Source organism: Phlebotomus papatasi, chromosome 3, assembly GCF_024763615.1.
Source record: "Phlebotomus papatasi isolate M1 chromosome 3, Ppap_2.1, whole genome shotgun sequence".
NCBI lineage: Eukaryota > Metazoa > Arthropoda > Insecta > Diptera > Psychodidae > Phlebotomus > Phlebotomus papatasi.
The window spans coordinates 68557307-68585178 of NC_077224.1; the positions used below are offsets into that span (position 1 = coordinate 68557307).

At 34.0% G+C, this 27872-nt stretch overlaps 1 protein-coding gene across 3 annotated transcripts in view; it reads right to left on the bottom strand.

Annotated features, from left to right (window-relative positions):
* Positions 1-27872, bottom strand: part of LOC129805251 (uncharacterized) — an 82571-nt gene that overhangs the window by 38705 nt on the left and 15994 nt on the right. The window lies entirely within an intron of this gene.

Here is a 27872-nt window from a genome sequence, read left to right on the forward strand (position 1 = left end):
GAATTTGGTCCATTATAATATTATATTTTAATAGCTAGTACAATGCCTCAAATTTTCAGAAGAGAGCTATGGGCGAAATCCATAAGTAATATAAAGAAAAAAATGAATTGTCCGAAGCTTGAGTCGTCCGAAGATAGCGCGCTTTCCCCTAGTTACGAATTTTCAAAACAAAATTTTCGCAGAAAAGCTTAGGTTTATTTATTAAATATCACACTAAGAAATTGTTAAAAGTATTACTCTGCGATTTTACGCAGAATTGTAGTATAAAGTGTTAAAAAAAACATGTTCATTCTCCGCTAGAGTAGCAGGGTACGCAATGGTCAAGTGGCAGAATACTCGCTTTTTGATGCAAGTGTCCCGGATTCGAATTTACTTTAGATTATCAAGAATTTTTCATGCATTACAGATTTTCGAATTGCATCCAGTGAGCTTGACTGAACTTGATTACACGGGGTAAGGAACTGACTACCCCATCTCTGTATAAGACAAGATAGTAATAAATGTTTCGAACTCCCCTTGTGGAAAAGCCTGAGTACCTCCATGGAACGCTGTGTCACCATTTCTTGTTACTTTATCATTATGCTGGTCACCGTAACGTTAACTTAGTAAATTTTCAGCCATTCTACTAAAGTAAAATTAAAAACGTTCAAATTATGACTTCATAAAGTTAATTTGACATGTAGAGTCTCTAGACATGCGGCGACATTTGGGCTTTGTATGACTTAATAAACCAATAATAATTATATTTGATACAAAAAAAATTAAAGTAAACTTAGTTTATTCTTATCAACTAAACTTCTACTCTCGTGTTAGTTCCCACCTGAAAGAAGTTTCTTAAAATCATGCTAGAATCCAAGGTTAGAAAAAATGTTTAGAATTTAAAAACAGCCTGACTATAGTCGTTCAAAGTTTGTATAATTTGCTGAAGAGCTGTACAATGGGCTCTTGAGAAATGGAAATTTGGCAGTAGAACACACGCTCAGTTGGTTCGTTGAGTATCATCATCTTGAGAACAAAGGCAAATGGAGAATAGCTTTGAGAAATACTTCTTATTTATTTATTCAGACACACGAAGAGTTGTCTGGAAACTCTTGCTTTTCACCATTTTAATGGGTTAAAGAGTTCTGAAGGGAAGGGTCGGGAGGAAACTCTTCAAAGTCTCTGATGTATTATGACTGACATGGGCGCACGAGGTAATGGATTTCCACTCGTCCCATCGACAACTTCCATGTGCTAATTGTGACGAAACAATGTCAGAAGAGAAGTTAGAGTCTGTCGCCCAGGAACTATTTCTTGTGTACGAGAGTGCGTCTTCTCTGGCCCAGAACGGGGCACAAGGCGTTTTGAGGAGAGTCATTAAAAAGCCATTTGAAGCATGTTCAATTCCCAAGCTCTCATCGGTTTGTCTAGTGGCTCTGCTCGGTGAATCACTTAACAATATAGCACATCAAATACCACAGAAATGCCTGTCGATTGAAGAAAATTCCCATCGACATGAGGAATCAAAGGCACAGAGACGAGGGAAAAATGAGAAGAATGGGCAAATCCCAAGAGCAACAAAGGCAAAATTTTGAAATTGAGAACATCTCACACCCCAGATCAATTTGTAATTTAAATAACGCAGAAATCACGTAAAAGATTGATGGGAGTTTTATTTTTACAAAATAGTTCTCTGCATTCTCCTGTGGTTTGGGTAAATTGTAAATGTACACTGAAGAAATTGAAATTGCTGCAAAACCCTGTTTCATTTTCCCAGGAGACAACTTCCTCAGCAATTCAATGTTTGTCTTTTAATTCAGCTTGTCTCCAGTTTGAAACAATGTATGATTGGTGCTTTAGTGAGAAAAGCGAGAGATTTGAGATGCCAGATTTGTTTTATCTTACACAGTAATGTAAGATTTTTTGAGGTGCCGGATGGAGTCCTGAAAGCTAAAATTTCAAACGACAAAATCTCGAAAAGACGAAATTCCGAAAAGTCAAGATCTTGAATGAGTCGAAATCCCGAATGGGTCGTAGTTTTGAGTGGAACAAAATCCCGAAAAGCCAAAATTCTAATTGGGCTAGAATCACAAAAAATCCAATATCCTGAAAATCCAAAATCTCGAATGAACCAAGATCACAAAAGGCTGAAATCCCGAAAATCCAAAATATTGAATGGGTCGAATGGGTCCGAATCGTCCGAATGGGTCGCAATCCTAAGTAGATCAAAATCCCGAAAACCCGAAATCCCGAATGTGCCAAAATCAGAGAAATCCCAAATTCCGAAATTAGATTAGAAACGAATGGTGAATTAAAAATTTCGTAATATGTAAAGCCACGGGGCTTTACAGTGGGGATTCTGAGGACTCAGGGGTTAAGTGGCGTGAAATAACGGCCCACCGCACGAGCCGTGACACTCCACTCGACCCTGAGCCATACTGAATGTCTCTCTCTGCCGATCGATAGATCGGCAGAGGGCTCTACTGACTGTGAGTTTGAATTGAGCGCCAAGCTCTAACCGTTGCCCACTGAGCCTGTGAGGAATAGACAAAGAATTGTCTAAAAGGATGGGTTGCCCACGGGACGGATTTGGATCCCCGTTTAGGCATGACTTAACAAATAACTTTATGCCACCGAAGTCTTGAGTTTGAGCTTTCTGCAAATCTGAAACGCTTTGTTACTCCTTTTCGAAATAAAGTAACTCATTACATTCTAATCAATGATGAAATGATAACTTCTTTGCACTTAAGTTTAGGATAAGTTATCATAATCCTTCTCCCAGGACTCGCTTCCATTTAACATTTGAAAAACAAATGGAAGACCGACGCTATGATTAAAAGAATTTTTTTAACAGACTATTTAGAGAACAAGATAATTTTCTATAGTCATAAAAATTATTTTTATATCCAGTCACCCACTTATCCTTAAGGGCACTCAATGCGTCAAGTGGTAGAGCACTCGCTCTATGATGCAAGTGTCCCTGGTTCGAATCCCCTTTAAGTCACCAGCAATTTATTGCATCCAGTGAGCTTCGCTGCATAAGATTCCACGGGGCATGGAACTACCAACCTCATCCCGTACAAGAAAAAATAATAATGGATGTCCCGAAGTCCCCTTGTGGAAAGGCCTAGTTATTATTATTATTATTATCACTTGTCCTTAAAGGGAAATCAATCACGCTGTATAAAATTCACTGTTTCACTTTTTATCGCGCAAAGATAAAAAAAAGACTGCAATGGTAAGCAAGAAAAGCTTATTTCAATGATTGTTTTCAAGAGCATTTAAAAAAAAATGCCAATACATAAAATATTGCTCTAGATGGGGTAAAAGTATAAATTTCTTGCACGAAAGGACTGAGAAAGCTGCGGGCTTTTTTATAAAGTATCTTCAGCAATGGCAACCTTCTGGACGAACCATGCCGCAATCTCAAAGAATATTTACCAGTATAAATTTATTTTATTTGTTTTCTCAGATAAGATGCATTTTATTTATTGCATGAAAAAAAAGTTTTAAATACCATCTGGTTTCCACTTACATTCACAGTCTTTTTCTTCGTGACTTGACTTTTATCTCATTTGAGTCTTTTGTTTCTACGTCTGTCATGTCGGTGGATGGAGGTGAAGAGTGAAAAAAGGTACTTCATTAAGGCTCAAATATAGAGCGCCGGAGAAGTGAACGTCAAAGTGCAGCTTTGCAAACAAGCCACCGTAATATTTTAGGAATATTAATAGTGTTTCGATGTTTTTGCTGGCGCTGAGTATTTTTTTTTCTACTTCTTCCCTATTGCCTCAACTCCCAGTGATGCAAATTACTTCTCGTATTTTAATGATATTATTCCATACGTTCAACGTTAATTGGTGCCCATCATCGTATATGTTCTTGTGTTCCAGTCGACCGAGTCAATAATGAGGTGTTTCGTCTCTGCAATTACTTCAATAACTTCCAAAGAGCGACGACAATTTTATCCATCATCTTGTTTGTGGCCCTTTTTTTTGTATCCCAAAAATTGTGTCACGTCTGTGTCCCCTCCTTGACTATGTTCTGCACTGGCTCATGATGGACATCTCGTCATTCATTCTGTCCACCTTCCCTCAATTACGCCCCGACCTGCGATATGTGGCCCATGGTATTAAAGTGGCATTCATTTAATAATTGATTACGGCCTTTCGTGACACACTCTGAGGTCTCCAGACTCTTAGTATGATTTTGCGGATGGTGGACAACAACACACGGGGACACAAATTATGTTTGTCCAACCTCACAATTCACAGGCCCCCCTCCGCTTGAGCCCATTTGTTCAGCCCCCAGGCCAAAAAGTGTATCAACCTTTAATGCGACTGAGCGCAATTTGTATACCAAGAAGAATGGATATGGATGACCTGTATGGAAGCGAGATACCAAAAACGTAGGGTGCACTGAAGAATTGGCTCCATAAAATTTGCCAACATAACCCCCACAATCCCTATTTGCTAGTCATTGGGGAGCAAGTAATTATATCCTATGTTCCCGGTTAATGGTAAATAGTACACCACGATATTTGACTACAAACGAGCCTTTAAATGAATGTAAGTAATAAGAATATAAAGCACTGTTAGCCCTTTAAATTCGGGTTAGGGTTGCAAGATTACTTATGGCCTGTCCATACCTATAATCTCCTTTTAGAAATCTTCCACTTTTGTTACAAAATGAATTACAAGAACCACAAAATTATAAATATTTTATATGCTATTTTTAAACATCAAAATTCTATAAAACATTCTCTGTAAGTCATTCCTAACAAATTTTAAACTTAGACTTAAGGGGTTACGTGGGCCAAAAAAGATTGGAAAACACCATATTTTCTCTAGTTACTCTTTTCGACATAATAAATTTTTGTGTCTAAATTTTAAGTATTTAAACATGTGAAACTTAATATTTAATTGTTCTTCTTCTGAAATTTTCTTTCAATAATTGTAAAAACTCAGCAGTTGTGACCTGAATTCCCGTAGACCTTTTTTTTTGTTCTAAAAACATACTTTCCGGTGGTTAAGATATCTCAGAGTGGCGTTATCACACTTGCACATTAAAATTTTAATATGATTCACATTAATTGTTGCTTGTGAGCGTAGAAATATGTTATTTGTGTCTTTGAGTCACTTAATATTTGGGGTTTTTCTATTTATTGATAAAGAAGTGGACTTGGCCTGCAAAAGTAAGTTTAAATTTACCTAAAGCATAAATATTATTCACATTAAAAAATTAATGAGAAAATCGCATTAATTTTTCGCATGAATGCTATAAATCAATTTATATCAAATTTTGCGGGCCAAGTCTACCTTTTTATCAACAAATAGATCAAATTTTGAATATAAAATGATTCAAACACACAAATTACACATTTGCACTCTCACAAGCGACAATTAATGTCAATCAAATTAAAATTTTAATGTGCAAGTGTGATAACACAGTAAGTCTGACATGAAAAACATAAATATTTTTGTTGACTGATGAGTTATGACCAACGCACAACAACTTTTGTTTAGTAAACATGTTTTTGACATTTCAATGAGAACGAATGAAAGCAAGATCTAGTCATCTCGTTTTCTCTCATATGAAATTTTGAAAACATGTTTACAAAACTAAAGTTATTGTGCGTTGGGCATTAAACTTGTGCTTAAACGGCACATTTGTTTTTGTTATAGAATTAGATTTTTCAGTGTATTCTACACCACGTTTTGTACTGTAAAATAAGTTGTAATCAAAGCAAAAAAAATCCATTGTTGAAGTACGAGTTTAACTCATCACCTAATGGAAAATATTTGGTTTTATGACGTGTGATGGATATACTCCGAGAAATCTTGTCCATCGAAATGTATGTTTTTTTTCGAAAATTGTCTCCAAAAAATCGGGTCCAAGCGAATGAATTTTGAAAATTTTTAAATGAAAATTTCAAAAAATAGATAGATAGGTTGATATTTATTCATCAGCAATGTTTATAAGGAACAACACAAGTACATTGTAATTATTAGCGGACACCGCCGTCTTAGCGTTGATAACCAACTTCAATAAATAATACTATATTTAAATGATTCATCTTTAGGGTAACAGTCCTAATTCAAAACCATTTCCAGACGCTTTAACTTTGACAGAAGACTGAGCACATAAAGTTCATTTTTTTCAGAAGAGAATTACATAAATTTGCTCCTTAACTTTTCTAGAATGTTTCTGTTTAATGAAGATTCTTTAAATGGAATATGAAAACTTCTTAAATACAAAAAAAATACACGAGTGCAAAATGTTTCTATTAAAAATAAATTAATCCAAATGGAGACAAGGAAAATTTTCTAATTGGAGACAAACAGTGTAAGTGAAACCGCGACGAAAGGCTTCCAAAACCTTGTTGATTTGCTCTTAAGTGTAGGATTTGTTCTTATTCCTAGTCTTCTCTCCTTTCCCATCTGATACAATAAGAAAATCTCTTAAAAAATCATATTTCCAGTGTTTCCAATTGAAGCATTTGCAGATACTTCAGAAAAACCCTTTTTGTTCACGAAATAGGTAATTATTTTATTTGAAAACTTCATGTACTGTTAACAATAAAGATTAACACTTAATTTCACATAATTTTGGCAGAAAAAAAAACGAATAAGGAACAATCACTTTTTTGTTTTTCATTAGAAAACATGGTTGATTGATGAAAAAATTCGATGGTGAAATGACGGACGTTTAATTTTTCTGAAAAATTTATGAATTAAAATTTGTATATATGAATGAATTTTCGCTTTAGTTGGAGCAAAATTAACTAAATGATACTGAGTTATAGAAAATATATATAAATAAAAATTTAATATTGTATTTATCGTGGAAAAAATAATGTTTCCATTTGGAGTAGCGAAAAGTCTCCATTTGGATCGGTTTTGAATTAGCTTAATTTACCATATATGCCTAAGAGCTCTAATTAATTTTGTTTTAATTTGATGAAAATAAATGGAATGACGATATGCTCATTTTTATTCTGCGTTACCCATATAACCTCTTAAAAGTTGCTTAAAATGCAATGGCATAGAGTTTGATGAGTTAACTAAACTCTTGCAATTTAATTAGTACTTTGCACAAATTTTATTAAATAGAATTTAACATGTATACATATGAGACCCTGAAGAATAAATATTTATATCGATTTGTCAGAATATAAGTCGATTCAGTTGATTTTTTGCAAAATTCGTTTTTTCGCTTTTTGGATGATCTTTAACACCTTTGACGCCCTCTACGTTCCCTGTTAATATTGTACCGGAAAGTTAATTATTCTTAAAGTTACAAGGGTTTCAAATCCTAAAAATCCTGTACTCAGCATATAAAATTTCAGCTTGAAATCGCTCTCCTACAATGTTGGCCATTCTTGACTTCTGAGCCGTCGATTTAAATTAAAATGCAAAAGTGTAAAATAACTAAAAAGAAATCGAAAAACAAATCTGAACTTGAAAATTGGCTAAGACGTGTGCATTTTAGAACAGTCTATTAGTAACATGATTACACAAAAATAAAACGGTATATGTATTCAAGAAAAATAAATCAATTACTATTACTTTACCAATTCATTACCTATTGGGGCTGATATAGCCGAATAAAAACTGTCAAGATTTTTCCAAAATATCCAAATTTAACGAAATCGGTTAAAAATTGAATTTTCCAAATTGATTGACATTTGACATTCAATAATACAAGTTAGAGAATTTTCAGGTCATAGCCATGTATGGACGAAACGTTCACCAGGATTACCTCTAAAACATTTTTGAAAAAAACATTTTTAACAATTTTGAAAAAATAAAATAAAATGTGATATTTTGCTTTGTGCTCAAATTTCTTTTGCCCTTCATCCCAAAATAGCTTATTCTTCCGTTTCCGTGTGAAAAAAAATTGCAGAACTTTTTCAATTTTTGCAATAATTGATTTTGGGATTTTAGCGAAAGAGAATTGATTAGTCGCATTTTACGAATTGTGCGGATCCCATGATTATTATCTCTCTATAGAGTGTTCTTAGAACCTTCAAGACTAGCAAATATCTTCACCAAAAGAGGATTTGTTCTAATTAATTGTCAGACAAATTGAATGATTAAATGAAACTGTTATTCGAGTAATTTCATTGAATATACGGGGAAAGTGGTCTGCCTTTTAATGCGGTGGGATTTTTGAACATTTATTTTTTTCTATTATTTCCCAAAGTAAAAATTCTATTTTGTTAATTCAAGTTAATAGAAAATAGTAGCTTTGAAAAATAAGAGAAAAATTTAAATATTCAACCCTCAAAAGTATTGATAGGTGAAATATTTGTTTTAAATTCTGGAAATTCACTAGCAAAATTGGAAAAAAGAATCTCTCATCGAGCATCAATTTGGGACTTCCACTATTTTCTGTTGAGGAAAAAATGCTTGCTACATGCTTTGAATTTTAAATTAACGCAAAAAAAGCGACTCTTTTGTACTACAATATATTTTGTGAAAATAAATTTATTGCCACCAAATGGACCATTTTAGTAATATGTGCATAGTCACACCTCACCCATTTCACACCCATCGTGGCTGCGAAGGTGTTGTATAAATAAATATAAATTTTTCTATATAACAATACCATCATATTACATGGGAGAAAATGTATGGGAAGTATGGCTTGAATCCGTAAATCACCAGCGTTGAGCCATCGCTTTTTGGCTTTATTTATAGCCTTTAGGAAAGCTTCTAAAGTGGTCAATGTTGGTTTTATCAAGCAGCTAATTGAATTGTTTTCCAGCCTAAAATAAACACTGAGCTTGTCAGTTGAGAAAGACACGCATATCATACAAAGTCAATACTCAAAAAAAAATCTGTCAATTTTCACCCCAGTTAAAAGCTTTTGAGAAACATAAAATTGTGCAGTCAGAAATATTAGCACAAGCACAACTAGAAAAAAAGAGAATTTATGTGAGAAAAAGCAAAAGTGAAAATCCCAGGTTAAATTAAGGCTGAAAAATGTGTGATATGCTAAGTATCATGGTGCAATTTTAATAACTTAATATTCCTTGAATTAATCGGTAAAAGCCTTTTCGCAAAGCCTCATAATTCTTTGTTTTTTATTCCTTTTCTTTTTCACAAAATTCTAATTAGCCACAATTATCTACATTCTAACAATAATTCAGTGTATCACGAAATACGCAAAGGAGACTCGTGTGTCATTAATTAATAGCGTCACTTCAGCTGAATAAATTATTCACAGAACCAACAGCAGCAGTTTTGAAGGAGCTTCCTCCGCAGAGAGCAGAAATGGCATGAAAACATTAAAACTTTTATGCAGGTCATTAAATACAGAGTGTGAGAGGCCGTTTGATGCTTCTTCTTGTCGTTCTGATGAGCCACGCCGGTGTTTCAACTTGGGACTCCCTGACAGATGGTTTATTTTCTCACACAAAATTAATCCACGGCAACCACTTTGGCTCAATAACACTTTACTCTAAATAACTCCCTCAGCACATTTCTCTAACACATTTTTGTATTTCTGCGTGCACTTCATTCAAATCAGCCATCTCTTACACCCGCAGGAAAATTCACGTGTCGATGCACACAGAGAAGATCGCAATTAGACATCATTTACAATTTCTAGTGGTTAGTTTAAGCCTCGTTTAGCATTCAAAATGGAAATCCGAAAAACTAACATTTTTATTTTAAAGAAATGCCCAAAATATATTCTACAAATATTAAATTGACTTTTGAAAATGGTTCTAACATTGAGTAAAAAATTGAGTACTATGAGAAATATTCAGGAAGTGTTGCGAACACTGAGAAAAAAGATGGTGCGATTAACTTTTTTCCCTCATAACTTTAACACTTTTTAGGTGTAAAAATATATCAACATTTTTTAATGTTAATTTTACACCTTTTTGATGGTAAAATTAACATGAAAAGGGTAACTTTAACCCCCAATACACCTAAAAAGGTTAATATTTACACCGATTTCGGATCAATACTGCAGGGTAAAATTAACATTTCTGGAATGTTATGTTAACTTTTTCGGATTTCTCTTTTAGTGTAAAGTGTTTAGTGGTTTTAATTGCGTTTAAACCGTGTTTTTAATTGCGACGAAAGTGCCACACACACTGACATTTCACTGCAGGACAATATTGTCATTGAATATGTTGACAATGGACGACCCATCATCATCACCGAAGACGCTGGTCCTTATTTCCCGGAAATTGTTTTCCAACATTCGAAAAAGGAGTCCATTATCAATAACCAGCACCACCAGCACGATAAGGCCAACGACAATGAACCTTCAAATGATTCAGTCACCTCTGGAAATCAACTCTCTGCAACTTCTAAGACTCTCGATCCTCCTGAAACTCAACCGATTTTCGCCCCACTAAAACAGTGTTATTTCTGGCCAGGAGAAATTGCAAAACGCCGCCAGAAGAAGAGGGTCAAAGTCAGCAATGTGAATTGATGAAATAAAACTGTTTTTGAACTAATATCTTCTCATTTTTATGCATTAAACTTTTCCTTAAAATGAGCATCCGAATTTGATCCAATTCAACGGAGTTAGAAAAAAGCATAGCAGTAAGGTTCTTGCACATATATTAATATTATCGAAATTTTAATAAATTTCTTTAATATTATTGCTAAAATTCTTTTTCTATTATAATTCTAAATGAAACAAAGAATAATTCTATTGATTTGGAATGGGGAAAAATATTTCATCAGTCCAAAAACAAGCGTTAAAGTCGCACTCTATGAAAAGCATAGGAATTACCTCTCTTTACTATATTTACTAAAATTTCTTGAGAAAGAGACTCTTCAGTGCTTTTTAAACTGTTGATCTTCCAAAACCGTTATTTTTAAAGATTAAGGCATATTATCTTATATGGAAAAAACGCATTCCTAGGCAAATATGCTTTTTGACGCAAAGAGGATAGGTGTCATAAATTGAAGATCATATTCGCGATGATCTCTCAAAGACTTGAATTCGCTATCACTAATCGTTTGGCTTGTAGCTTTAGTAGTGGACTGACGAATAGAAAACAAAAGTTGTGACAATATTTCTCAAAAAACGGCTAATTAGGGGGTATGTAAATATTAGGTTAGAAATGATGTATAGATTTGAAAGATTTTTCATAGATTGTGGGTGGAAGTGCTAAGGAAAATTTAGAAGTTAAAGTGTTGGAAGTGGGGTGTACATATTTTTCTTCATAATATATCTTCCTTGCGTCTGATTTACCTTAAGAAAAGATGGGCTTGAAAAGTAAAAATGAAATATAAGTCAATGAAAAATTCATATTGATAAACTAAGAAAAAAGTTGAAGCTAAATTTAAGAAAGTAAAAGTTAATAAAACTCATACAAGTCTGCGGATCATTTGAAGTAATCGGATGGATATCGATGTATCTATTACTCTTGTGCGATATAAGGTTTCATCTTAAATGTTAACATGATGTTAAATGTTTCCAATTTAGGAATACGACACTTTAGTCAAGATAATTTTTGTTTGGCAATATTTAGATTAAGATTTGTCTATGGGTCGGCTTAAACCTTTATCGGTTCCGCTGTATCCAGGCCATTTATTTGGGTCCATTCTATCTTAACCTCCAAGGCGATCCTCCAGCTCCATATCTCGGCTTCTGTATGTCTGAGGTACACACACAGTGCCGTTTCTATATTGCGGCAGACCAGCCTTGATTGGATCAGTTGCAGTGAATGTGTATTTGTATCGGCAGATCTCTTTATGCCGAACTCATTTCTTGTACAAGCCTCTCTTATTTTAGGCGGTTCATCGTCAATGCATTAGGCATTCCTTTTCATCCATTCACTGGACTAATTCGATACGGCTGCCGAAAAATCTGCAGCTGCCGAGTTTCGAACCCGAGACCTCACAGTCATAGAGGCTATTTACACCGCCGCATTAGATTGGAATTGAACTGTTCTAAAATCGGAATTCGAATAATTAAGTCTTAATCTAAAGTCGCAATCTAAACGATTTCATTTAGGTCATATAGACTATCGTATTAGATTTTGACTGAATTGTCTCAAAAACCGATTTTGTGACAATTCAATCTCAATCCAATGCGGCGGTGTAAATGACCTCATAGAGACACCACTCTACCAACTAATCCACTGAGGCTCTAAAAAAATAAACACAAAATTGTAAAATTTATCCACATTTCGATTTGTTCGAAAAACATAAGGATAAAAGAGTTAAGAGTTACTTTAAAAATAATGGGTCGGTAAAAATAATCTTGTGCAGTAGAAAAACAAACTTAATAGTTGGTTTCAAATTTTTGAAACATTGAAGAAATCAGAATTTGACTGTTAGAAAAGCGAAAATAAAGAGTATTTCATTTTACCTGCAACCACCAGGTTTTCACTTACCAAAATTTAATACATTTCAGCTTACTTTTAATTTTTACATTGCTAATTTAATTCTAACCTTTTTTTAATGTTTAAAATTGATTTTTGAAACGCTAGATTTTTTTTTATATAGAACAAAATAGTTTTTTTTAAGTTTACAAAAGCCGATATTTCTGAAACTTAGAAAACGTTTTGTCCGTTTCTATCGCCATCTTTTCTACTATTCAACTTCCTTTGAAAATCACAACAAATTCAATTTAGCTCATTTTAATTTGAGTGCAAAAGAGTGAAACACATTTAAAGCAATTTGATAAAGAAAGGATGTGAATTTTGATTTCATAAAATTATCCTTATGTAAAATTTGTGTCAGAATGATAAAAAAAATAATTTTGAGTTAGTTATCTGTATGAGCAAGGCAAAATTCAATAACATTTTCAAAAATTGAACAAATAGTATCAATATTTTCATTCATTCACGATTTTCTGTGTATAAAATGTGGAGAAAGAAGGTGCAGCAACGATTATTCCAAACCCGCATATAAAATAGCTATCAATGCTCCATTGTCCATAAATATAAAATTTCCATAAATTGATCAGTGTAAAGGAAAAAAATTGCAAGAAACCGGAGAAAAAGAAATAAAAAGACGCATCTTGAACAGTTCTCTCAGCATTTTGCAAGACTTTACCATTTGTATTCCAGCTTTCCATTTACATTGCCTGCCCATAATACCAAATGGTGGTACCTGCAGTTGATTGAGGCAATTGCTCATCAAATATTTATCGAAATGCCACTGGTAACGACTCTTTAATTGAGTTTCATTGCCTTTATTGGCGATTTATATGTGCTCCCAGAACGGAATTTAATGGGAGAAATGGATCTCTTGAGATTCATTAATGAGAAATTCTCCAACCAGGAAGGCCAACTGCCACAAAAAAATATTCTCACTAAACCTACTATTATGATTATTTTTCTGCTCTGTCACATTCCTAATTGGCAAGGTGTATAATATTCCCAAGATTTTATTTTATTTCATGACTTAATATCAGACCAAATTGTCTGAGCCTGTGGCAATGAAGAATCTCATAAGCCATTGAGTGAAATTGCAAATTATATGTATATGGCTTAAAATGGAATAAAAATAAAATTAATAAAATACAGCAATTGCCATTAATATGCAGATAAAAAATACCGTGGACTTTTACGTGCAGCAAATGGACTATATGCTCTACGGAAATTTACTTTTTGCGTGGTTCAAGCTCAAACGATGGGAGAGAGACGGACAAAAAACTAACTATTTCCTGAGAAATGGGAAAAGGCCGCTAAACTGAAATATACTCTGGCAAAAGCAGATTATGGCTCAAACACTGTAGGATTAGGGGTCTTATTAAGCACAGCGATTATCTTTATTGTCTGGAGGAGTGTAAGACGAGTAGAGAAAAAAAAAACAAAAAGAATATAGATATAGGTACATAATTTCATATAGAGTTCGCCTACGAAGCCAAAGAACTTTTCTGGCTGAAATACTTGTAATAGATCGACGCTTCCATTCCATATTATTCTGGCTTAGAATGACAACTTTTCAGGAGAGCCGAAGGCAATTGCCTATACTGTCCATGATTTTTTTTTTTCGGAAAAAATCAATATCTCGTTACCCGTAAGTCAAACGACTATCAAATTTTCATCAGTTGTGGATCTAGGTTCCAGGAATAACATATGCGTTCGGTGTAATAAAATGCCCTAGACGCACTTACGACTTCCCATCAGTTTCCCACTAAGTAAGCAATTTTTGGCTTAACTGTTTTTATTACTTATATTGTTTAATTACTTATACTGTTTGTTTCCAATTAGGATATTCCCTTGTCTCCATTTGGATTAATTTGTTTCCAATAGCAGAATTTTGCACTTGTGTATTTTTCTTGTATTGGAGAAGCTTTCCAATTACATTTAAAGAATTTTCACTAAACAATAACATTCTAGAAGACTCAAGGAGCAAATTTATGTAATTCTCTTCAGAAAAATTATGAACTTAATGTGTTGAATCTTCTGTCAAAGTTAAAGCGTCTGGAAATGGTTTTGAATTAAGACATTTACCCTAATTGTATTTCAATATCAATCTATCGAATTTTCATAAATCATGGCGAGGGCTTGTTATTCGAAAATATTTAACCATACAACTCAACCTATTTATTTTCTTATCAGACATGAATTTTGAAAATTTTTGGCTAAGACTTGAAAATCATTAGAAAATTATCAATTAAATTTTGAAAATCACTCAAATTGTTTTTCATTCAGATTTCAAGACTTTTTAGGAACTGGACTAAACCTTCAGTCTGAAATATGTATTATGGCGTTATCACACTTGCACATTAAAATTTTAATATGATTCACATTAATTGTCGTTTGTGAGCGTAGAAATATGTTATTTGTGTCTTTGAGTCACTTAATATTTGGGGTTTTTCTATTTATTGATAAAGAAGTGGACTTGGCCTGCAAAAATAAATTTAAATTTATCTAAAGCATAAATATTATTCACATTAAAAAATTAATGAGAAAATCGCATTAATTTTTCGCATGAATGCTATAAATCAATTTATATCAAATTTTGTGGGCCAAGTCTACCTTTTTATCAACAAATAGATCAAATTTTGAATATAAAATGATTCAAACACACAAATTACATATTTGGACTCTCACCAGCTACAATTAATGTGAATCATATTAAAATTTTAATGTGCAAGTGTGATAACACAGTTACACTACAACATTGTCTCAGCTTATCCCAAGGTCTGAGCGATTTATAACACGATTGACCATTAATTTTTGTGCTTCACTTTGGATTTTTCTTCATTCTCAATGATCAATGAGATAAATAAAAGAATTTAGTCACACATGCCCTACGGAGTGCTTAATAGTTTCATTGTGTCGAATGGAAAGGCGATTTTCTTCTATCACCTCTATTCTTGTCGTTTGAACGTGGTCAAGGTACAAAAATCAGTCAATTTCCCAGGTTGTTTATTAAAATTTAGACGTCACACTGTGTGTCCGATCGATCAAGAAATAAATATGCAAATGAATAGAACATGACAAGCTAAATTCCATATTCTATGTTTCTTGGCATGAATTTCTCAAAACCAGTAAAAAGTCAAGCATCTTCTTGGGAGAAAATGTTAAAATATGTAATTTGAGGATGTTGGTGTTCATTAAGTAATTTTTGCACAAATTCCTCAACATTATGTTCCCGCTCGTTTTTTTCCTCACTATTCATGTCTTGAATTTTTATACGTGCAGATGATTCAGGGAATAATTTTGCATTATTTGGTGTGACATCGGCAATTTCGTTGCATTTTGTCCCATCTCACTAATTGCTAATTGCCTACCATATCTCAGAAATTTCTCAAAACGCACAAATTATCTGAAATACCATTCATTAATAAAAATAGAATCATAATTGATATCCACACATACCGTCAACTGCAAACATTCGAACCATGCAGAGTGTTGTTGCGGTAATTTATGACTTTGATTCATCGAAAAACACGACACGCCCAAGACGTTTGCTATTTCAGAAAATAAAATTATTAATACACAAACATGCTGTCTCCATCCCACACGGCATCCAGGCACCTCTTTTCTCTCCAATTCATCGAGGAAACCCTGTGAAAACCTCCGACCCCCTTGGATTTTTCATCTTCCCAAGAGGGGATTTTAATTTTGAATGACGGTCATAAATATATTTTTTTATTAATAATGCTAATCGCATCTTCACTTCGAGAAACTATTGAGTGGCGGAGGGAATGGTCTGAGCCGAAGAAGAAATTACCACGGCAGAATTGATTGATTAATTCATTCGTAAGTGCCTGAAGCTCAGAATGGACACGAAGAAATTCCACACATGTCGCAATGTATTGACACGACGAACCAATGAAGACAGCATGAAGAAAGACGATAGATTACTTCTCTTTACTTCTCGATAACACCGCAGACATTTCACCCGGTCCCCGACTCCTCTGTGACTTCCCGAAATATACCTAAAGCCAACTTCTTGCTCAATCACACGTGAATGTCATTATAACTGCTATATATATTTAATCCAACATTAGTGTGCGAAACTTTTCCTATCGACCTTCCGTTGAACGGGCTAGTGGGGCTAGTAAGTACTTCAAGCTATGTTACTATGACCTATGTTCCATCTGTACCAAATTCGAAACAAATATCAAAAGAAAACCACATCCAATTTAGATAGTACTAATATAACTTCCAGAATTCTGCGACGAAGTTTCATACGAACTTTAGACCAAGGTTTAGCCATATGGCTTGTTTTTCAAATTTCTCATAAAGCCTTATTTTTAGAAAAGTTTTGATCTAAAACTGAGTATTTAGTACAAATGCTGCATTAGGTTATGAACGATTAATAAAGTTTCTTAATATTTAGAATTTGAATATTTGGATGGTTACGGTTACTGGGCTAAACCTTCACTTTGAAACCTGTATGAGGCCCTAACACAAGTCTACGGGTTAAGCCGAGAGACCCTTATGGCCTTTACACACTAGAGAAATTTATGTCCATATTGAAGAGTTTTTCCTACACCAGAGTTGGGAATTTGTTTCAAGATGGACATAAATTTCTCTAGTGTGTAGAGGTCATTAGTAGAAAATCGACGAAAAAGCAGTTTAACCACCATTTCCATTATAACTAAGCTAAGCCGTATCTCGACTAATTCTCAAGTTTGTATATAGGACTTTAGTTACATTGTAATATGGGTTTCAGACCTAAAGCTTGGAAAAATGGCTTAACCGCAATAATTTCTTATTAATCACGGTTTTTTGGAGAAATTTAACTTAAATTATTGGAACTTGGATTATTAAAGACAAGGGACCTATTAGACCCTCAAAAAGCAGTGAAATTACTCGACATTTAGGGTTTGGAGACCTTCGGGAACTAGGCTAAACCCCTAGTCTGAAGACCGCTTAACACTATAATCTTACAAAGATGGCTTTATGGGTCTTGTAACTGTGAATGTCGTTGAGGCCTGTGTGTGTCAAACTTTTGAAGACAGCCCTAGATATAGCCTGACTAATCATTAAATCTCAAACTAACTCAGAATCTTTGTTAATACAATCGAAATTTAACCTTAAAAAGAAATTTTTTTGCCTAGATTGACCAGACAACACAGTGTCTGGAGAAAAGAAAAAAAGTTACAGTTATTTAACAGTATATATATAACTAATGATAAATCATTCAACAAAGTTTCCCAGTGGATAACAAATCTAAAGTTTAAAAAATCTTTATTAACTCTGAAAGACCAAGACGACTTAAAGCAATATCTTTCCAGCGTTAAAAAGAATCTTCCGTTTCAAAAATACTATCTAGATTACAGTTCTAAATATAGAATACTATAATGATTCAAGATTCCATTTTAGTTGTAATAGGGGATTTCAGAAGTCAGATTGATTTCCAAATCTTCATAGTGATCAACTTTTGTAAATTTTTCTTTGCAATTTTAAAAGTTTTTGGGAATAAAAATTTATAAGATTTCACCACTACTGATGTAGGCTTGGAAACCGAACCGAAAGCTTTGTAGATCAACTCTATAGGTTGTTTACTTTATATGGAGTTACTAGGTCTTTAACTAACCTTTAGATATTTTTCGAGCATATTTGCAAAAAATAAAAAGATGAAAAATCTCTAGAAAAATGCAAAAAAGTTTATTTTATGTATCGGTTCTTGATAGCTACGTATTTTTGACATCTCTTGGTCCACACATGGATTTAGTCCAGATTTGCATGATCGAAATTGAATGAGAGTCATTGATAAGCTGATATAAGATTTTGCCAGGGGTTAGTTGTCCATTTGAGATTACCGATGCATCCAGGCCACAATTGGGCCCCTTATGCTTCCCCCTATTCTATCTTATCCCCGATACGGGTAGCCGCTCCATAACACAGCTCTGTATTCAGCTATTGCTGCTACTTAGCAGCCCATCTCGGTGTGTGTTTGGATCAGTGGCAGTGAATATTTTATCGACTGAAGTATCACTTTCATGCCGAAACTTGTTCTCGTACCAGCCTCTACTGTCTAGGCGGTTCACTTTCTTGCTAATATGCACCATTTGAATTAGGGTAAGTGTGCCAAATTTCGGCATAGTTGCATGCAAGCGCCAAAATCTCAAGTTTGCAATGTAATATTTCTAAAACAAATTGATTTTTTTATTCCTTCCTCTTAATGAGTATTGCTTGGAACCTTGTAGACAGTTTATCGTCTTAATTTACTCTAAAACAATTCTTAATTCATTTTAAAATAAATAAAAATGTAGACATAGCTTTGGTGCCCTATTTCGGCCACCTTCATTCTCATAGTTTCTTGCCCTTCGGAAATTCTTCCAATGTCTTTTTTACGTCATCTCGTTTGTTGAAGCCACAATTTTGTTATTACTTTGCATTGTATAATCTCTAGAGTATGTGATAACTAAAAATTCATGGAAATTTGAGGAACAAAAAAGGTGGTCGGAATTACAAGCTGGCCGAAATTTGGCACACTTATCCTATTATTCATTCATTCACTGGACGAATTCAAAGCCGATATGGCATGAGAAATATTTTTCTGCTGCTGCTCAGCTTTGAACCCGAGACCTCATAGTCATAGAGCCACTACTGTATCCACTGATCCACTTGAGGCTAATCATTGATAGTATCGCTTGGTTTAAAATGTGATTCTATGTGATAAGGTATGTGATAACGTGTAATTCTTTCTCACTTATTACCCCAATTTTTATAGATCATTGAAAATAACCAAATTATCAACCCCTTTCATATAAATTCTTGCAAAATTTCATCATACGCTAATCCTCATTTGTTTTCATAACGACATTCTCGAATTGGGTAAACAGGCAATAGCGAATACGGAGAAATGGCTACTTGAATGCCTCAGTAGTGCCCATGAGAAGAACACCGACAGACGAAGATGTGGAAGCAGAAGAAGCGGCAGAAATCTCAGCTACTGCGAGAAGCACGGAACATGTGGAAAGGGCACGAAAGAAGGTGGAAAAGAATCTAATTAAATGCCGCCACGAGCTTTTGCCGCCACTGTGCACCAGCCACTGGGAAACAGTTTTTGGGAAGACTGCATACTAACTTTCTACAGTCACGCATTGCTGAACATCGACCCATTTCACAAGAGAGCAAACGAAAGTAAATTAGTATAACCCCGAAACATTGGATATGGAGCGAAGAAGCGTTCCAAAGTTCCAAATAGAGCTGAGAATACTGGTGTCAGGCATGGTATCACCGCGTAATTTGCTCTTAATTGACTTAATTAAGGCATCCTGATTTTGGGATATCCTTTCAATCACCAAAATCCTCCATAATGATAGGATCGTGAACTTTAGTATCCCACTAGAACTTTCCTGGATAAATCAGCTAGATTTTGTAGAAATCTATGTACATTGTCATGGTCACGAAACCACACGAAAAAAAACTAGCAATAGAAGTTGAATGAGTAGGTGAGAGGTGACTAAGTGCTGAGGTATTTTTCTCATTAATTATTACTTGTGAATCCTCTAATTGGACCCCCAATACAATACCCTCCAACTCAATTCATGCTGGAGTTATAATGAAATGTGCCAGTAATATCTTCGCACACCTTTTTGTGGCTCGATATGAAATGGAAAGATGTTACGTGGGTAAAAAAATTCTACTTTTAAATATAAATTACCACCGAATAAATCACATACCTCTTCTCTTTCTTTTTTTTTAAACTTCAATTACCCAGTGGAAACACTCACGTGAATCTGCTGGGGTAGGAGTGTAAAAGAATTGGTTTGGTGGAATATTAAATAATGACTTGGCTCTTTTCTTGAAAATTCAAAAATGTTACTCAGGATGTAATTTGTGTTTCCAATAAATAATTTATAATTGAATTTTCAAGGTACAGTGATCATTGTAGAGTCTCGCATTTTATTTATTTAAATGAAAAAGCAGCATTCACACACGAATTGTCAGACATACAATGTTAATTTTCTTTTTGTATCTCGACAGTTCACTGGACAGATTAAATGTCATCGAGAGAAATTGCCGCATTATTCCATCAAGTCCCACGATGACCAAGAAGAAATGTTCAAACTTGTTTGTATAATTCCTTAATAATAGTTAATGTATTTCACACAAAATGTGGCTCGCAAACCTGAAGTTAATATGAGTTATACATCGGTGAGTATATAATATATACTCAGAAAAGTTTGTGGTAAAATTTGATATGGGGTATGTATGGGGCACTTCTTTCAAAATATGTTCAAAATATGCACATAGATTTTATAAAATTTGGCATAGGGTCGGAGGAACGTCTGTTCGACAGGGAACCCCTACTGACACTTTTGTCAAAATGTTGAAAATTATTTAATGTATCTACACTGAGAAAAAAAGAGGGTGCAATTAGCTTTTTTTCCTCATAACTTTAACACTTTTTAGGTGTAAAAATATATCAACATTTTTTAATGTTAATTTTACACTTCTTTAAGGGTAAAATTAACATGAAAAAGGTTAACTTTAACCCCAATACACCTAAAAATGGTAATATTTACACCGATTTCGGATCGATACTGCAGGGTAAAATAAACATTTCCGGAATGTTATTTTAACTTTTTCGGATTTCTCTCAGTGTAGTAAAATATATAAGTAAATTAACGTTTTTTCTGTAATATACCTTTTACTATAAACAAAGATGTTCAAATTTCGTATCCCAAATGGTACAAAGTAGGGTGTCAGTCAATAGGTGCTGACACGAGTTCTTAAAGTATCAATAGACGTTCCTTTCACCCTACTTATGATCAAGAATGGTACATTTTGCTTCTATTTGAAGCCTGTATTTCAGATTAACATGACGTACTACTATCAAATTTTCATTTGCAATTGTAGTGCAAATGAAAAATCATAACGACTGAGCCACGTTAGTTGAAAGCTAAGGAAACACGCATGGTTTCAAGCATGGTACATCCAGTTTCATTACTACGATCTATAGACTCTTATTTGGTTAAGGCACATATAACTCTTATCCGTGGTGAACGACAAAATGAGCCTCCATATGTCGGACATCCTACGCCATTAGAAGAAGTGCTACTGTCGCCGTTTACTAAATTCACTGACAGGCTTCGATTAGGGATTCCGATTTCACGCAGAACATTAAAATTAGGCTCAAGGAAAACGGATATACATTATCCAAAATGTGAACCGCCTAAAAACAATAGATAACCAACTGGTAAAACTAATAAAAAGAAAAAAACATTACGAAAAATCATTCGCAAATGTTTGTGAATTCCTACTGAGGACTTGCGAAAAACTCGTAAATCGTATAGGGTAAATGTCCTAATTCAAAACCATTTCCAGACGCTTTAACTTTGACAGAAAATTCAATACATTAAGTTCATATTTTTCCTGAAGAAAATTACATAAATTTGCTCCTTGACTCTTCTAGAATGTTACTGTTTAGTGAAAATTCTTTTGATATAATTTGAAAACTTCTTAAATACAAGAAAAATACGCGAGTGTAACATGCTACTATTGGAAACATATTAATCCAAATGGAGACAAGGGAAAGTTTCTAATTGGAGACAAACAGTGTAAGTGAAACCGCGACGAAAGGCTCCCATAACCTTGCTGAGTTGCTCTTGAGTGCAGGATTTGTTCTTATTCCTGGTCTTTTCTCCTTTCCCATCTAAAACAATAAGAAAATCTCTCCAAAAAAATCATATTTCCGGGGTTTCCTATTGAAGTATTTGCAGACACTTCAGAAAAACCCTTTTTGTTCACGAAATAGGTTATTTTATTTGAAAACTTCACATACCGTTAACAATAAAAATTAGAACTTAATTTAACTAAAATTTGCCAGAAATATGACATAAATGTTAAACAAAATGAATAAACAACAGTCACCTCATTGTGTTTTTCATTGGAAAACATGGTCGATCGATGAAAAATTCGATGATGAAAAGGTATACTTTTAATTTTTCTTAGAAATTAACAAATCAAAACTTGTGAATATGAATGGATTTTCACTCTATTTGGAGCAAAATTAACTAAATAATGAAACTGTGGTATAGAAAATAAATATTATAGTAATTTAGTACTGTATTTATCATGAAAACAATGACGTTTCCATTTGAAATAGCGAAAAATTTCCATTTGGAGCAGGTTTTGAATTAGCTTAATTTAAACCCACAAAAACAGTTTCTACTCTTTTCAGAAACATTGTTTGTAATATGATCACTTGATGAGCATTTCTTGTGCCTTTACAAACATGTTTTTATACAGTTTAATCTGTCTAGCAAAATTTTACGAGCAAATGACAAAATTTTACGAACATTTATGAACAAATATACAAAATATTTCTTTGTGTGTGATAAATATTTTATTTTATGCATTCTACTATTTAAGACGTATCCTGGATTATTAGAGTGTTAGAGGGTAGTTATTAGGGGAAACTGGGGCACCACCAAACACGGGGTAGCACCAAACACTAATCTTTATTTCTAAACTACTTGGACTATCTCGACCATTTCTTCAATGGACAAGCATATAGGGCCTATAAATTCCTATAGGCCTTGTCCTCAAAAGTTGAATATCTGATTAAAAAATCGAAGTGATTTCGAAAATGCACATGGGCCTGAATCAATTAGTACTCTCTGTAACTTCTGTAACTTGATCAGTCCTTCTTCCGGAATCCTTCAGTGACAATTTGCCCTTGTTAGTAACTCATCCAGTGAAAAGTTCTCTTTGGAAACTTCTTGCACCGTACAGAGAAATAAATGGTAGTTTTTTGCTGATATTCTTCTACCACGAACGTATACTCTAAATTATTTTCGCCCCTAAGGGAAACGCGGATTACTTCTCACAGTTGGAAGTGGCTGGAAATTACCTGCTCGCCGTTGAGATTTTTTCGATTATACACAATTCATGGGGTTCGTTAATTATATAGTTCCGTCAAAGTTTTTTTTTCTCGTCTTACCTCCAACCTCACTATAGTACCCCCGTCAGTCACCTTTACCCTCTCATCCATTTCCATGGTTCAATACCATGGCATAACTTTTTCTTTTCGTCTCTTTGCCTCATCCATTGAAACAGATAAAATTGTTTGGTGGAGCAAAAACACAATCTTTTGCTGGGAGAAAATAATTCATTGGGATATTCTTCCAGGGAGATAATGAATCACGAAAGATTCATTTTCGATTCAGGGGGTTCCTTTATTATCCCAAACCATGTGGTTTGCACAACTCCGGTGGAAATTCTGTTCAATCTTGGCCAAATTACTTTCTGGGATGGATGAGACAAAAGCCATGGTTTCTTCACACCATGAATTGCGAGGAGAGAACCTGAGGAATTTTGTACCATTTCTGTGGAATCATCATTTCACTATTAACACACACACCTTCAATTTCAGATGTGAGAATGAATTTTCCATTCTATTGGATCTCTCTTGTCGCCACTATTTTTACAGCTTTCCAAAGACTCACCATCATGTTGGAATTTCTTTCACATGACTCTTGGGTAATCTGAGATAATGAAATTATCGAGGAATAAACTTCCCATAAATACAACAATCACGACCTCTTCAGCTTTGATTGGTGATGGGTCATTTTTCAAGTCGCAGATATTGTAATTGGACCCCACGTCTGGCATCAGTGTTGAAAATATCACTTTTGTTCAATATCTTCTACATCAAGGTTTTGGAAATCCAACAAACTTACATGAAAGTTATCTGTATCAATATCATTTTACCGTGTTTCTTCTGAAGTGCATATGCAGAACTTTAAGCTTCTGGTCATATCAAGAGGGTGTTAGTAGCACCATGTGTGTAAATTGCAAATACAGAAATCTTAAAGGCAAATGCATATTGCAGAGTACAATGAAGATGCTATGTTCACATGTCCTCCAACTGCCCTGGCCCCTAGCCAAGATGATATTCATATTTGTCGAAAGCCATAGGATATCTCTTCCTGTGCTATCTTCCGTTTGTGGTTTCATTTGTTGTGGCTTGATACCAGGGCATTGCAGGAGAAAACAATTTGGGGGCACAGCCACACCACATATGTACAGTATTCATCAGGATCCACAATTAGATATAACCCCACGTTTCATTTCACCCCTTAAGAGCCATCATGTACAAAATTGAACAAAATACATAGGTAGGTTTGATTTTACCACATATACGCAATTTACATGGACCTGGTAGACATTATTTAAAGACCAACTTTAAACTCTCTGAATTGATTGATCAATCATTGATCGACGCAAAGGGCTAGATATGGTATTACTTTTTAGAAGAGACACATTTAGTTTTCTTCAATCTAAAAGGATTTTCATTAAATCCTTGGAATAATATAGACAGTATATGAAAAATTGGGACAGGTACTGCAACTTTTTACTTAGACATTAAGACTTCAGAGGGCATCCATCATTTGTGTTCGCATTCGCACTCCATTATTTGAACAATTGCTGTGTGCTCACACTACAGAATATTTCGCTTTAATTAATTGATTATCCCAAAATTTTACATTTTTGAAAGTTATGAACCCTTGAAATTGCCCCAACATCTCCTATGAATTTTGAAATCTAAAATAATTATTTTTTATCTATTTTATAATTTAATAATAGAGGATTTATTTTATTCAAGCTCGCAACTACAAAAATAACAACTTTTAAAGAATATTCTCAGAAATATTTATTCAAAAACTCATTCAAAAACTTATTCAAAAATATTAGAAAAAAATTTCTTTGTCACAATTTTTTTTAAGAAGAAGTACGCACCTAGAGAAGATATTTCTTTGTTCCAATATTTTTTCTTTACGGTTTTGTAACGAAATATAGTGACAATTGTATTAAAGTTTTCTTTTAGAACCGTTTTGATACGGTGGAATATCTACAAATTTGAGGCAATTTCGTTTTATACGAATTTGTTTCTAAAAGTTGGAACCAAACATATACCTTTTTTTCATTGTTGGGAACAAATTTAGGTAATTTAAATGATTTCGTCCGTTTCGTCTAACAGGCCTATACTTCAGTCGATATGGATTTCGGTGGCGAATGTTCATAAGGAACATCTAATAAAAATCAACTTAACAGTGTTTTATAAAGACGCATGCATTACTAAATCATACGCGGGTACTGACTGGCAGCAGCAGGGGAAGGGTATTCCGGGAATCTCAAATTAAAAAAGGGAAATAATAAAAACATTGTAACTTGAAAAATGCCACAAATTTGGCGTCCTCTTCGCTTTGATCGATTGTGGCTTTCGGAACAAATTCGTTACTTATTGAGTATCTTTTTGTTTCTCCTAGAAAGTACAAATTTGTTCCAAAAATTTTTGGTGTCCATAGACGAGCTACGTTTTGGAATAACTTCTTTCGGATATTAGGTATCTTTTTGAGTCTCGTGAAAGGCAAAATTTGTTCCAAAAATTTTGGTGTTCGTGGACGAGCTAAGTTTTGGAACAAATATGTGCCGAAATGTTTCTACCCTGTAGGAGGTGGGGCTACTTTGAGCTGTGGGCTACATTGATATACGATATTTTCACATATTTCTAAATGAAAGTGGTCGTTTCAAATATTTGATTAAGATCCACAATTGTTTTCTCTATGCAAATTAGATTAATTTAAACCCCAGTTTCCATAAGAAATATGCGAAAAAATTGTATAACAATGTAACCCCACAGCTCAAAGTAGCCCCACCTGCCCCTAATGTAATTTAGATAGACAAAATAATTGAGGATCTAAATTAAATTATGGATAGGTCCAACTTTCTTTAGAAATATGCGAAAAAATAGCGTTTTCAATGTAGCCCCAGCTCAATGTAGTCCACCTCACCCTATTAAAAAATTAAAGTTAACACCAAATAGCAGATAGAAGACTTTTGTGTAAGTTATCAGCCCCTGAAATCTTGTTGATTGGATCTCTTGGTCACAAACAATGTGTTCATCAACTATGCCAGTGGAAAGAAACTTGACCACAACTTGTGGTTAGAGTATATTCCTGTTTGTTACCAAAATATTTGTGATCTTTCTTCCCTCGAAAAAAGAAACATAACATTGTAATTATATCATCGAACTGGTGGACAACAAAAAAGTGCTCAAGAGAGGGGTGTACGGGTCATGAATATTCTAAATTAATATCTTTCACGTGCCGCATATATTTGCTCCCAAAAAAATAAACACGAATCTACTTTCATACAATTTTCAGAAAAGTTCTATGGCGAGAATTGAGGTAAAAGATGACAGTTGATTTCATGCAATTAAGTATATTTTCCAATTACTGTAATTATGCTGACTTTTGTACAAATAGTTTCAATGTCCTCTGCACGTTACATTGGATGGATCGCTAGATTAAGCGGCCAAGAGACAATAGAGTGAATAAAACTTTGTCCATCAACATGATAAATGGTAATGCGACATGAAAGAGAAATATTTCTTTTTCTTTTCAAAAGACCAAAATAGGATATATAAAAAAGAAAGACTCAAAACAGGAGAGATGAAGGGAGAAATAATTCAACCAGTTAAGTGGAGTCTCTATCCTTGGAGTGCCAAAGGAGGAAAACCTAAAGAGGGTATCCTCTTCGATGTGCGTAAATGCCTGGGAAAATAGAGCCCAGTATAAGAGATGGTGTATTGGCAAAATGAAGAGGGAATAATTTAAAATTCCATTCACATTTTCCAATTATGCTTTATCCGTTCATAACTCACAGCAGCTGCCCATATGCCGAATAAATGCCAAAGTTAACGAATCGATTGCTTTTAGCATTACAAGAACTCCCCAGTGAACTCTCTCCTCTCTCCCTTTCTGCTATTTTTCCCTGGTGTGCATATAAATTTCCTTGGTAAATTTTAATCCCTGGAACCTCTCCCTTATAGATCCCATAAAACATGGAATTTCAAGGTATAATTGGAGCCTCTAGCTCTATATACAAATAAATATAGTGTAATTGTGATACTGGCTCCCGACTTGATGAACATTATTGTCTCGTAGTCGAGGTATCTGAGGTCTTTTTAGACAAGTTATACTAAATTGTAGTTACGAATAAATTATCTAAACCCAATTGTTTCACTGCTAATGACTTATATAATTGTAATTTACCATAATTATTACTGTAGTCATAAATCCATGAATATTTTAGACCGGTAATATACTTAGCACTCTAGAAAAGGTTTTCGAAAATTTAAATTATTAGGATACAAACAATTTACTGAAATTAAAATGTAACAATAATAGCACAGACACCAAAGTGTAATGAACACGTAACACTATAAAATATATAACTATATTGAAATACAAGTGATAAGAATTTAATAAACAATAAATGCTAGGAATTTAGTCTTGCTTTTTGTTGCTTGAGTTCTACTACAAAAGTATAAATTCATTTTTTTTCTTAATTTACGCATTTTCGACGTTCTATAGTTAAAGAACTAATTATTTGACACATTATGAATCAAAGAATTGAAAAAGAGATACATGCTTGGTGTTTTATGAGATCCCTCTCATAGAACGTCTCAAGAATATGACTTTCAATT